The sequence below is a fragment of the Anomaloglossus baeobatrachus genome, chromosome 2, assembly GCF_048569485.1.
Source record: "Anomaloglossus baeobatrachus isolate aAnoBae1 chromosome 2, aAnoBae1.hap1, whole genome shotgun sequence".
NCBI classification, from domain to species: Eukaryota; Metazoa; Chordata; class Amphibia; order Anura; family Aromobatidae; genus Anomaloglossus; species Anomaloglossus baeobatrachus.
Genome location: NC_134354.1, coordinates 690662313 through 690675850, shown reverse-complemented (window position 1 = coordinate 690675850; position 13538 = coordinate 690662313).

Genomic DNA, 13538 nt, shown 5'->3' with positions numbered 1-13538 from the left:
AAGATACAAATCATCCTGTAGACTTGTCAGACACATGGTACCCAGAGATATATTGGTAAAGTTTTCGCACCCCTCCATAAGACCCTGACCGCTGATCTGTCATTCATTTCAACACTATATCTACACAGAGATCACAAGACGGCTGATCCACTGCTCAACATCCCCAGATGTTCTGATGATTTCACTCAACTGGTATCTGAATGAGACAAAGGTAGTGTCAAAATACTCACCCTCCAGGGGCTACCATTCCACCTTCTCCTGAAAACGAAACAAGTGATCCCATACACAGGGCTGTCACTCGACCATAACTCCTCAAAGAAAAGCACAGGAGTGTCCACACCTGGGATCATTGGCATAGGTATCATTCTAGCGTAACTCAAGCAGCATTTGTAATTGTCTTGGGGCTCAAGGATGGGTTCCAGCTGCAGTTTTGGTCTTAACTAGTGCAAGGACAAAGAGACAGTCCAGCATCATGTACACACTTACCCGGCAGAGATCAAAACTGAAAGACTGTTCGATGTTTAAAATGAGCAAACTGACTTTACAAATTTGTATCACCCTAGTTAAGATTTGTCCAACATTCCTTGCAATGCAAAGAGGACAACTCACTACTGATCAAGGCCTTTATTCTACACTGACCGGCGCTGTTACTTCTTCTGTAGCGTGAAACCTGCAGGCATTACACTCTCTTGCTGCCTCATTGTCACGGGGGTGAATGATAGGACTGGGACACCTAAGCTTACCTTCAGACTGCGTACCCTGTGCTGTCCCTCAGCTCAGAGATACGCTAGATGGTAGCGAGATCTGAGTCACCAGCGTGTCCCTAAAATAGGATAAAACCTGCACGTAACCTTCGATCCTCACAAGACCTCCTTCTCTACTCCCCTCTCATCTCCTCTTCCCACCATCGCATCCAAGATTTCTCCCGTGCCTCCCCCATACTCTGGAATGATCTGCCTCAACACATCAGACGCTCGCCTACCTTGACAAGCTTCAAAAGGAACCTGAAGACCCACCTCTTCCGACAAGCCTACAACCTGCAGTAACCCTCAGTCTGATACAGCACCACACAATCAACTCTACCCTAACCTACTGTATCCTCACCTATCCCTTGTAGACTGTGAGCCCTCGCGGGCAGGGACCTCTATCCTCCTGTACCTGTCTGTGTCTTGTATTGTTTATGATTATTGTACTTGTCCCTATTATGTACACCCCTTTCACATGTAAAGCGCCATGGAATTGATGGCGCTATAATAATAAATAATAATAAAAGGGTGCATTACACGCTGCGACATCGCTACCGATATATCGTCGGGGTCACGTCATTAGTGACGCACATCCGGCGCCGGTAGCGTCATGGCAGCGTGTGACACCAAGGAGCGATGATCAACAATCGCAAAATCGTTCAAAAACGGTGATCGTTGACACGTCGCTCCTTTACTTAATATCGTTGCTGCTGCAGGTACGATGTTTGTCGTTCCTGCGGCAGCACACATTGCTATGTGTGACACCGCAGGAGCGACGAACATCTCCTTACGTGCGTCCAAAGGCAATGCGGAAGGAAGGAGGTGGGCGGGATGTTACGTCCCGCTCATCTCCGCCCCTCCGCTTCTATTGGCCGGTCGCTTAGTGACGTCACTATGATGCCGAACGCACCTCCCCCTTGAGGGAGGGATTGTTCGGCGGTCACAGCGACGTCGCTGTAAAGGTATGTGCGTGTGACCCTGCCGTAGCGATAATGTTCGCTACAGCAGCGAGCACCAAATGTCGCACGTACAACGGGGGCGGGTGCTATCGCGCTAGACATCGCTAGCAATCGCTAGCGATGTCGCAGCGTGTAAAGCACCCTAAAGAGTTGCACACCAGTCACAATGTGTAGGGGAATAATGAAAAGCAGAACTGCTATGGAAATACTAGACTGTAAAATACAATAGACTATCTGAAAAAAGTGAAAAACATGAAAATGGTATATGCATTCCCCTATTAATTGTGACTGGTGTGCAACTCTTTATCCTATTGTTTAGTTGTATATTTTTGAGTTTTGCACCTTGTTCACACCATTTGTGTTCCAGACGTATATTCTTTAATTAGTATGCATTTTCTGTCTGAGAACCCTGCCCCACCCCTAGCCATGTGTCTTATTTCACATATATAGCTTGGTCCTTTGATTCCCATACAGAGCAAGTTTTTTAACTGCAGGTGAGGTTACACATAGGTTAGGGACCCCAAAAATAGAGATTACCTTGGCGTCTGGTTTTGGGGCTCCTTTGCATTGATCAATACAATGGCTAAGCATCTCTTATATTCCTATTATTCATAGCAGTTATGCATATACAATTTTCATGTTTTTCCCTTTTTTCAGATAGTCCATTGTATTTTACAGTCTAGTATTCCCATAGCAGTTCTGCTTTTCATTATTCCCCTACACATTGTGACTGGTGTGCAACTCTTTGTCCTATTGTTTAGTTGTGTATTTTTGAGTCTTGCACCTTGTTCACACCATTGGTGTTCTAGATGTATATTCTTTAACCAGCATGTCCCTGTCCTAGCCCTGATGTAATTCCCCTCCTCATCTCCAACCAAGAGGTGAGCCGAGACAGTAAACACAAACCTCACAACCAGACACGGACAAGGGAAAACGACAACTTTTACACACGGCAACCACACACAAAGGCGCCACTAAAAGTGCACAAGGGGAAACAACATAAAAGGGGGAAAGAAAACAGACTACTGGGAAACTTCCATACCGTACAAAAAGCACACCACAAACTGCTGCAGCCAACAAAGCAGGTCACAAAGAGACTTTCTCCAGCTCCTTACTCCTCCTGGCCCAGTTACCAAATGAATGAACATAACCGGCACCCTCTGGTGGAAGCAGAGGGTATATATAGGACCTGGGAGTGGTCCAAATTGAAAACACCTGACCAGGAGTCAGGAGCTGCTGGAAGGTAAACTGACATTAACCCTCTACTCCCCAAAAGAAAGGTTATTAATTAAATAAGCATAGTCTCACAAGGTAAAGTGAGACTCAGACCCAGAACATGTCACAAAACTCCACATCAGAGTGAAGACCGTGACACCTATTGAAGCGATGCCCAGCAAGCACTGGACTAATGGCAACAGTTCAAAGGGATCATTTAAGTAGGAACATTTTAGTCATCTAGACTGAGTAATATTTCCACTGCTGTGATGATGTCATCAACAATTTGGAAACAAAAAAATGTTCACTATATTCAGACGACATTTTCATTCAGTCTGCATTTGGCATGCTCAGACCAAAAGTAATTTGCTCACAAATGTCTATGGAGAGGGAAGGGTGAGGGAGGTACTGATGTGTCGGTCGTGAATGATCCAACACAAAGATCCGGCTCCCTGCTGTGAGCGACAGGAGTCGGATCACCAGTGTGAGCCGCTGAAATATCTAAACGGCTCTTTTCACAGTCAAAACCCCGCCCACCCGTGGCTAAACTCCGCCTACTCAGCAATCTAATTGGCCGCTTGTAAGTGGCCGGGGCTTAGCCGCGGGTGGGCGGGGTTTTGGCAGCGTTTCTATAATCTTAAATATGTGTTCACCTGGGGTGAACACATATTTAATAAGGAGCCGAGAACGAGCTGAAAGATCCGGCTCTTTTTGGTGAACGGAGCCATAAGAACCGGCTCACCAAAAAGAGCCGGACTGCCCATCACTAGAGGGAGGAGCTAGAGCGATGAAGATAGACACAGGCAGGTGCAGCTTTACCTGAAATGACAGCAAGGCTGAATTTTGACATCCAAGTATCATGGTGAACGTAGCAAGATTTACAGATCAGCCAAACTCAACAGCCTCATACAGTTGAAATCAAAATTATTCAAATTGCATTGCAGGTTTATTACCAATTTACAAACTTTCTGCTTTGCAGTAAACTAATCAAACAGGAAGCACATACAGTTGTGCTCAAAAGTTTACATACCCCGGCAAATCTTTTGCTTTCTTGGACTTTTTTCAGAGAATATGAATAATAGCACAAAATCTTTTTTTTCCACTCATGGTTAGTGGTTGGGTGAAGCCATTTATTGTCAAACTACTGTGTTTTCTCTTTTTAAATCATAATGACAACCAAAAACATCCAAATGACCCTGATCAAAAGTTCACATACCCCAGTTCTTAATACCGTGTATTGCCCCCTCTAACTTCAATGACAGCTTGAAGTCTTTTGTGGTTTTTATTTGCTCAGATGGTAAAGCTGCCCATTCTTCTTGGCAAAAAGCCTCCAGTGAGAGGATCGCATTTGCCCGGACTGGTCACCCGCGCTAATGGCAAGAGCGTGTCAGTTTCACATATTTCTATTCAGTTGACACGCTCCTGTCAGGAGAGCGGGTGTCTAGTCTGGGGCAATCGATGCGGTGCGATCCTTATGCAAGTCACATACAAAGGCTCTGCTGCTAACATCTAGGACACCAAAGGAGACCTTCATTGTCTTGGAATGTCTGTGGGCCTAGTTCATCGTTGCATTGTTCATTAAATGACTTACACCATTTTTTTAAAGTTGTCCTTTGCTATTTAGTTAGTTTGTGGATTTTTACATCAATGTGGCTTTTTCAAATCTTTTAGACTGAGTAATAAGTGTTTAGTTTGTTGGGTTTTTTTGTTTGTTTTTTTTTTATGTTTTTTCGTTTTTTTGGGTTTTTTTTAAATCTCCAGTTCCCCCAAAGTGATTTTATGTATGCATTTTCAAGCCTTTTTGCAAAAAGATTTATATTTATTTATATTTAGTGTAGGGACCTACAAGCATGAGGGTCCCGTGACGAGGGTTGTAGGCTTCCGTTTTATGGCCATAAATATCAACTAAAACTCATTTTTTTGTACACGATACAGCCAGGCCCCTTTCTGTTGGGCCTTGCATTTTAGAGTTTCTGTCTCTGCATGATACACAGGTACCCCACAGCTTGGCAGTCCACCTGATCTAATAGTATAGGTGTCACCTAATAGGCTGCGGGTTTGTGACTGTGTTATCCGCATGTATGAACAGCGCTCTATGCAAGCCACTAGTGTGCAGTTTTATCATCCAGCAATCGCTCCCCTCCATTCCATGGAAGTGTGTGTGATTTTCTCCTCCTGCACCTGTGATGCCTCCACTTAGTGGGGGTTTAGCTGTATCCTGGTAGAGTATTGGTTTTTGGCCTGGGCGATGTACACACTGCAGCCCATCTTTGCTGTAAGGCTATGTCCGCACTTTTCGTCGTCCTAGTTGCATTTCTAAACGCACGTTTTGGAATTGATTTAGCCAAAGTTGCCTTTTTCCTTAAATTAGCGCTAAAAACGCATGCGTATTTACCACGTTTTAAATGCGTATTTAGCGCTTTTTACATGCTTTTTCCCTTGCGTTTTGACAGATGCGTTTTGAACATCAAGACACTACTAAATAAAGATTAAATAGTCAAACAGAATAACAAAAGAGAAAAAAAAGCAAAACATATATAATTTTTGAATTAATAAAGAAAATAGTTATATTTCATGAAATTATAGCGGTTTTATAATATTTATTGCTAAAATAGCAATTAAATCATAATTTTCATTAATTTAATTGTCGGACTATGTGTGTGTGTGTAAAGGGACATATTATTCCATTATTTTAATGTCTGACAAGCATGCGTTTTTTAAGTCAAAAACGCATTGTTTCTGCACCTAAAAAGCAGGTAAAACGCAGGAATTTTGATGTTTGTTGCTTTTTGCTACTTCTCATTGACTTCAATGTTAGCAAAACGCTGCAGAAATGGCAAAAACAACTGACAGGCTGCTTCTTTGAACGCATGGTTTTTGCCACAAATTATGCAAATTACACGCAGCGTTTTAAAACGAAAAATGTGGACTAGAAATCTACATTTTCCATAGACTATTATGAAAAAGCAAAACGCATGCCTTTTGGCATGAAAACGCTGCAGTTCAAAACGGACCTAAAAAGCAGCTGAAACGCAGGTGGAAACGCAAAGTGCGCACACAGCCTAAGGCCTCCTTCACACGTCCGTGAAACACGTGCGTGTTTGTTCCGTTTCCGTATATACCGGAGACACGGACAAACATGCACCAATGTTAATCTATGATTGTGGTCACACGTGCGTTATTTCATTATGTCCGTGTGTGCGTGTCCGTGATCCGTATGTGTTTGCGTTTTGCACGGATGCATGTCCGTTATCTGCATGGAGCACGCACACGTGGACACAATGAAAGTCTATGGGTATTGTGAGGTAGCGTCGTCGGCTGCGCTGCAGAAGACACGGGATCCAGGCACCAAGGTTCACAGCACACGGTTTATTCCAAAGAAAAAGTCCACAATAGTACATAGGTGCCTTTCCGGCAGAGAACTCAGGGAGATGTGATCACCCCCTCACACCCGGCACACCTGCCCTTGTTCCTGAATCTATTTAACCCTTCCTTCAGCCTGTAGGGAAACAGTGTTAACCCTATAGTGGATTATCATGGAGTGAGCACAACCGGGGCGAGACATACCGGCCGTCATAGATAACCCCGGTCACAGTCTCACATACCCCCCCCCCTCAGTTCAAGCGAGCGGGGTTGAACTCCTGCCATCAAACACGGGCCGCGGGACAAGGCATCGGCGTTGCCCTGCAACCTACCGGCCCGGTGTTCAACCGTAAACCGGAAGTTCTGCAGAGAAAGGAACCACCGGGTAACCCGGGCATTCCGTTCCTTGGCGGACCTCATCCAGACCAGTGGAGAGTGATCCGTCACCAAGCGAAACTGACGTCCCAGCAGGTAATAGCGTAGGGACTCCAAGGCCCACTTGATCGCCAGGCACTCCTTCTCCACTACGCTATAATTCCGCTCGGGAGGGGTGAGCTTCCTACTTAAGAAGGTGACGGGGTGTTCCTCCCCCTGAACCACCTGAGACAGCACTGCCCCCAGGCCGACCTCCGAGGCGTCAGTCTGTACTATGAACTCCTTCCGGAAATCAGGGTTGACCAGAACGGGCTGTCCGCACAGGACCTCCTTCAGGGCCCGGAAGGAGTCCTCGGCCTGCGGAGTCCAGCGCACCATGACGGACTTCTTGCCTTTGAGAAGGTCCATCAAGGGGGCTGATAGTCCCGCAAAATCTTTTACAAACCTCCTGTAGTACCCCACGATACCCAGGAAGGCCCTAACCTGTTTCGTGGTCAGGGGTCTAGGCCACTTCTGGATCGCCTCAACCTTGTTAATTTGGGGCTTAATCACTCCTTGGCCTATCACGTAGCCCAAATAGCGGGCTTCCGTGAGTCCCAATGCACATTTCTTGGGATTGGCTGTCAATCCGGCTGTTCGAAGCGCGTCCACCACCGCTTGTACCTGTTCCAAGTGAGTCTGCCAATCGGAGCTGTAAATAATGATGTCATCAAGGTACGCTGATGCATACGCCTGGTGGGGTTCCAGCACTAAGTCCATCAACCTCTGGAACGTGGCCGGAGCGCCATGTAACCCAAAAGGCAAGACAACATAGTGGAAGAGACCCTCCGGCGTAACAAAAGCGGTTTTCTCCTTGGCGGACTCCGTTAGTGGCACCTGCCAGTACCCCTTGGTCAGGTCGAGCGTGGTAAAATATCGCGCCTGTCCCAGCCTATCAATCAGCTCATCCACCCGGGGCATGGGGTAGAGATCAAACTTGGATATTTCGTTCAATCTCCTAAAGTCATTGCAGAACCTTAAGGAGCCATCGGGTTTTGGTATTAGGACAATCGGACTAGCCCATTCACTCCGGGATTTTTCGATGACCCCCAGGCGTAACATTGTCTTTACTTCCTCCGATATGGCTTGTCGTCGAGCCTCCGGTACTCGGTATGACTTCAGGCGTACCTTCAGGTGGGGCTCGGTGACAATATCATGTCGTATCAGACTGGTCCTACCGGGCAGCTCGGAGAAGACATCGGGGTTCTGCTGAACCAACCGTCTGGCCTCTCGCCTCTGTGTCTTGGTGAGGGCTTCTCCAATCCTTACTTCCGGTTCATCCTCTCCGGAGGTCGCTGGAGCCGGATGTGAACGACCCGAAGAGGAGGGAGGTGGGGAAAAAACAGCCATCAGGCTTTCCCGTTCCTGCCAAGGTTTTAATAGGTTGACATGGTATATTTGTTCAGGTTTCCGCCTACCGGGCTGCAATACTTTATAGTTAACCACCCCGACTCTTTCCTTTATCTCGTAGGGGCCTTGCCACTGAGCCAGGAATTTACTCTCCGCCGTGGGAATCAATACCAACACCCGATCCCCGGGATTAAAGGTCCGCACAGTGGCTTGTCTATTGTAGCGGCCGCTTTGCGCGGCCTGAGCCTCCTGTAAATGCTCCTTCACAATTGGCATGACCGCGCTTATGCGGTTCTGCATACCCAAAATGTGTTCAATCACACTTTTATGGGGGGTGGGCTCCTGCTCCCAGGTTTCTTTTGCCAGGTCCAACAATCCCCGGGGATGTCGCCCGTATAACAATTCAAAAGGCGAAAACCCCGTGGATGCCTGTGGCACCTCTCGTATGGCAAACATCAAATAGGGAAGCATCATATCCCAGTCTTTCCCGTCTTTGGAAATCACCCTTTTGAGCATGGTTTTAAGGGTTTTATTGAATCGTTCCACTAAACCATCCGTCTGAGGATGATACACAGACGTACGCAACTGCTTGATCTGGAGTAGCCGGCATAGCTCTTTGGTCACTTTAGACATGAATGGGGTCCCCTGATCCGTAAGGATCTCCTTGGGCAACCCCACCCGGCAGAACACAGCAAACAACTCCCGAGCTATAAGCTTGGCTGCAGTATGTCTGAGAGGTATCGCCTCTGGATACCGGGTGGCATAGTCAACGATCACTAGGATATGCTGGTGCCCTCGAGCAGACTTTACGAGGGGCCCCACCAGATCCATCCCTATCCGTTTAAAAGGGACTTCTATAATGGGTAACGGTACCAACGGACTGCGAAAGTGAGTCAGGGGGGCGGTAAGCTGACACTCCGGGCAGGTTTCGCAGAACCGTTTTACCTCCCCAAAGACCCCGGGCCAATAGAACCTTTGCACTATTCGCTCCTGCGTTTTCTTGACCCCTAGGTGACCACTCATCAGGTGTTTATGAGCCAAGTCGAGGACCCGCCGGCGATACGGCTGGGGCACCACCAACTGCTCCACCCCTACGCCCCGTATTTCATCTACCCGGTAGAGTAAATCCTGCTTAAGAGCGAAATGGGGGTATCTTACCTGGGCACCAGGCAGCTGTGCCACCCCGTCAACTACTGTCACCCGACTCCGGGCATGTATTAATGTGGGGTCCTGGAGTTGGGCTGTCCCAAACGTATCCGGGGACGCCTCCAACTCCGGGATGGGCTCGACCGTCTCAGCCTCTCCTGCCAATACCTCTAGGGGCGACCTATCAGGTTCACATCCTGTCCCTATCATGGGGACCCCTACGGCAGGCGTCCCGGATTCAGGATTGTAGGGCTCAGGTCCCGGACTGACCAATATCTGAGGGGACTTAGGAGGTCCCTTCCATAAAGTCCAAAAATAGGGCAGATCCCTTCCTAGGATCACATCATAGGGAAGAGTATTAATAAGTCCCACCTCATGTTGCACCTGACCGCAAGGTGCTGTGATGGTGACTATCCCCGTGGGATAGTCTCGGCGGTCCCCATGTATGCAAACCACCCCCACGGTACGTCCTGTGGCCTTTACTTTAGCCCTTAGGGTTGATCGCACAAGGGTCACTAAGCTTCCGGAATCCAACAAGCCTGTAACCGGACATCCATTCACCTGAATTTGGCACAAGTGGGGCTCAGTCTCTGGGTAGACCAGGTCAGCGGTACACACCACCTGAGCATACATTGAACCCCGCCGGGTAACCCCACAATCCATGGGCTCCGGGGTGAGTGGACACTGGGCTTCCATATGTCCCACCCGCTGGCACCGCCAACATCTAATAGGGAAGGACACCCCCTTGACGAGTTGTCGTTTAGGGTACATAGTTTTCCGGACCTCAGGGACGGAGGGTGCGGTTTCAGACGGGACGGTAGCGGACTCCCGCACCGGTGTCAGCGGTGGGTCCTTGGCCCTAGGCTTGGAGGGGCCGGACCGACGGGCGGTACGCAAAGTCTCAGTGTCCCGTATCAAGTCCTGCGTAGCCACATGCCGCTCTACCAGGGACACTAATTGGTCCAGGGTACTCGGGTCACCCTGTCCGACCCACCGTTGAACGGTGACGGGTAAAGTGCGCACAAAACGATCCACTACTACCCTTTCCACCATTTGCGCCGGGCTCAGAGTGTCAGGCTGCAACCACTTTTTTACAAGATGCAACAAGTCATAGGCCTGGGAGCGTACGGGTTTGGCTTCCTCAAAGAACCACTGATTTACCCGCTGAGCCCGTACATAGGTATTCACCCCCAACCGAGCCAGTATTTCGGCTTTCAGGGTCACATAGTCAATGGCGTCCTCGGTACAGAGGTCCAGGTACGCTTTTTGGGGTTCCCCCATCAGATAGGGCAACAATACCTCAGCCCACTGCGGGGTCGGCAGCTTTTCCCGCTCGGCCACCCGCTCAAACACCGCCAGGAACGCTTCCACATCATCACCCGGGGTCATCTTTTGCAACGCTTGTCTCACCGCTTTCCGGACGCTGCCGTCGTCATCCGGTCCCGGGGTTGTTGCTGCCGGTCTGGCACGGATCGACTTGGCCAGGAGAACCATCTGTTCTTGGTGCCTTTTTTCCTGCAATTGCAAGGCTTGCTGCTGACGTGCATTGGCCTGCTCCATCTGTTCTTGGTGCACTTGCAAGGATTGCTGCTGACGTGCATTGGCCTGATCCATCTGTTCTTGGAATTTTTTTTCCTGCATTTGCAAGGATTGGAGCAGGTGTGCATTGGTCTGTTGCTGCTGTGCATTAGCCTGAGCCAAATGCTTTAGTATGTCCTCCATGGCGTCGCCGGGTTTGGGCTGTAGTATAGCCGCTCGAATCCAGGACATGCGCAGCTGGGTCACCAGGGATGGATGCTACACCTCACCGGCTGTCATGCCCGCATTCTCCACCATATGTGAGATAGCGTCGTCGGCTGCGCTGCAGAAGACACGGGATCCAGGCACCAAGGTTCACAGCACACGGTTTATTCCAAAGAAAAAGTCCACAATAGTACATAGGTGCCTTTCCGGCAGAGAACTCAGGGAGATGTGATCACCCCCTCACACCCGGCACACCTGCCCTTGTTCCTGAATCTATTTAACCCTTCCTTCAGCCTGTAGGGAAACAGTATTAACCCTATAGTGGATTATCATGGAGTGAGCACAACCGGGGCGAGACATACCGGCCGTCATAGATAACCCCGGTCACAGTCTCACAGTATGTGCACACACGTTAGTAAACACGTATGCATCTACCTATAGTCCGTGTCCGTTTGGTGTTTTTATTTCTAGTGATGTCGGCCATTCTTTCTATTTCTGTGTATGTCAGTCAATCTCCCTGAGTCCGTCGGTCGGTCTCTCTGTCTGTCTGTCCCTCTCTCACAGTCTGTCGGTCAGTTTTCCCCCCTCTCTCATACTTACCGTTCCCCGATCACCGGCGCGGCGCTGCACGGCGTTCACACTGCTCCGGCGGCTTTTACTATTTTGAAAAAACCGGCCGCTCATTAAACAATCTCGTATTCCCTGCTTTCCCTGCCCAACGGCTCCTATGATTGGTTGCAGTGAGACACGCCCCCACGCTGAGTGACAGGTGTCTCACTGCACCCAATCACAGCAGCCGGTGGGCATGTCTATACTGTGCAGTAAAATAAATAAATAAATTAAAAAAAACGGCGTGCGGTTCCCCCCCCATTTTAATGCCAGCCAGATAAAGCCATACGGCTGAAGGCTGGTATTCTCAGGATGGGGAGCTCCACGTTATGGGGAGCCCCCCACCCTAACAATATCAGTCAGCAGCCGCCCAGAATTGCCGCATACATTGGATGCAACAGTTCTGGGACTGTACCCGGCTCTTCCCGATTTGCCCTGGTGCTTTGGCAAATCGGGGTAATAAGGAGTTAATGGCAGCCCATAGCTGCCACTAAATCCTAGATTAATCATGTCAGGCGTCTCCACGAGATTCCTTTCATGATTAATCTGTAGGTTACAGTAAATAAACACACACACCCGAAAAATCCTTTATTAGAAATAAAAAACACAAACATATACCCTGGTTCAACAATTTAATCAGCCCGAAAAAGCCCTCCATGTTCGGCGTCATCCAGGATGGTCCAGCGTCACATCCAACTCTGCTACATGGAGGTGACCGGAGCTGCAGCAGACACAGCCGCTCCTGTCACCTCCACACAGCAACTGAAAACAGCCGCGCGATCAGCTGAGCTGTCACTGAGGTTACCCGCTGCCAACGCTGTATCCAGTGACAGCGGGTAACGTCAGTGACAGCTCAGCTGATCGCGCGTCTGTCTTCAGTTGCTGCGTGGAGGTGACAGGAGCGGCTGTGTCTTCTGCAACTCCGGTCACCTCCATATAGCAGAGCTGGAAGCGACACTGGATCATCCTGGAGTACGCCGGACATGGAGGGCTTTTTCGGTCTGATTAAATTGTTGAACCAGGGTATATGTTTGTGTTTTTTATTTCTAATAAAGGATTTTTTCGGGTGTGTGTGTTTATTTACTGTAACTTACAGATTAATCATGGAAGGTATCTCGGGGAGATGCCTGACATGATTAATCTAGGATTTAGTGGCAGCTATGGGCTGCCATTAACTCCTTATTACCCCGATTTGCCAAAGCACCAGGGCAAATCGGGAAGAGCCGGGTACAGTCCCAGAACTGTCGCATCTAATGTATGCGGCAATTCTGGGCGGGTGCTGACTGATATTGTTAGGGTGGGGGGCTCCCCATAACGTGGAGCTCCCCATCCTGAGAATACCAGCCTTCAGCCGTATGGCTTTATCTGGCTGGCATTAAAATGTGGGGGGACCGCACGCCATTTTTTTTAATTATTTATTTATTTATTTATTTTACTGCACAGTATAGACACACCCACCGGCTGCTGTGATTGGGTGCAGTGAGACACCTGTCACACAGCGTGGGGGCGTGTCTCACTGCAACCAATCATAGGCGCCGGTGGGCAGGGAAAGCAGGGAATACGAGATTGTTTGAGCGGCCGGCTTTTTCAAAATAGTAAAAGCCGCCGCAGCAGTGTGAACGCCGTGCAGCGCCGCGCCAGTGATCGGGGAACGGTAAGTATGAGAGAGGGGGGGAAACTTCAGTCACTCGGGGGATTAGCGGTCACCGGTGAATCCTTCACAGGTGACCGCTAATCAGTACTCGACACAGACAGAGCCGCGGTATGAGGATGAAGTCGGGTGAAGTTCACCCGAGTTCATTCTCATCGCGCAACTCTGTCGGCTGTCAGCCGACATTTATAAACGACATTGTGCATCACACACACGGACATTACACACAGACATTACACGTACACATACACGTTAATTCCACACGCGCACACTGACGTTCTACACACAAACACGGCTAGCATACGCAATTCACACAGATGCCACATGGACCATTAAAACGGA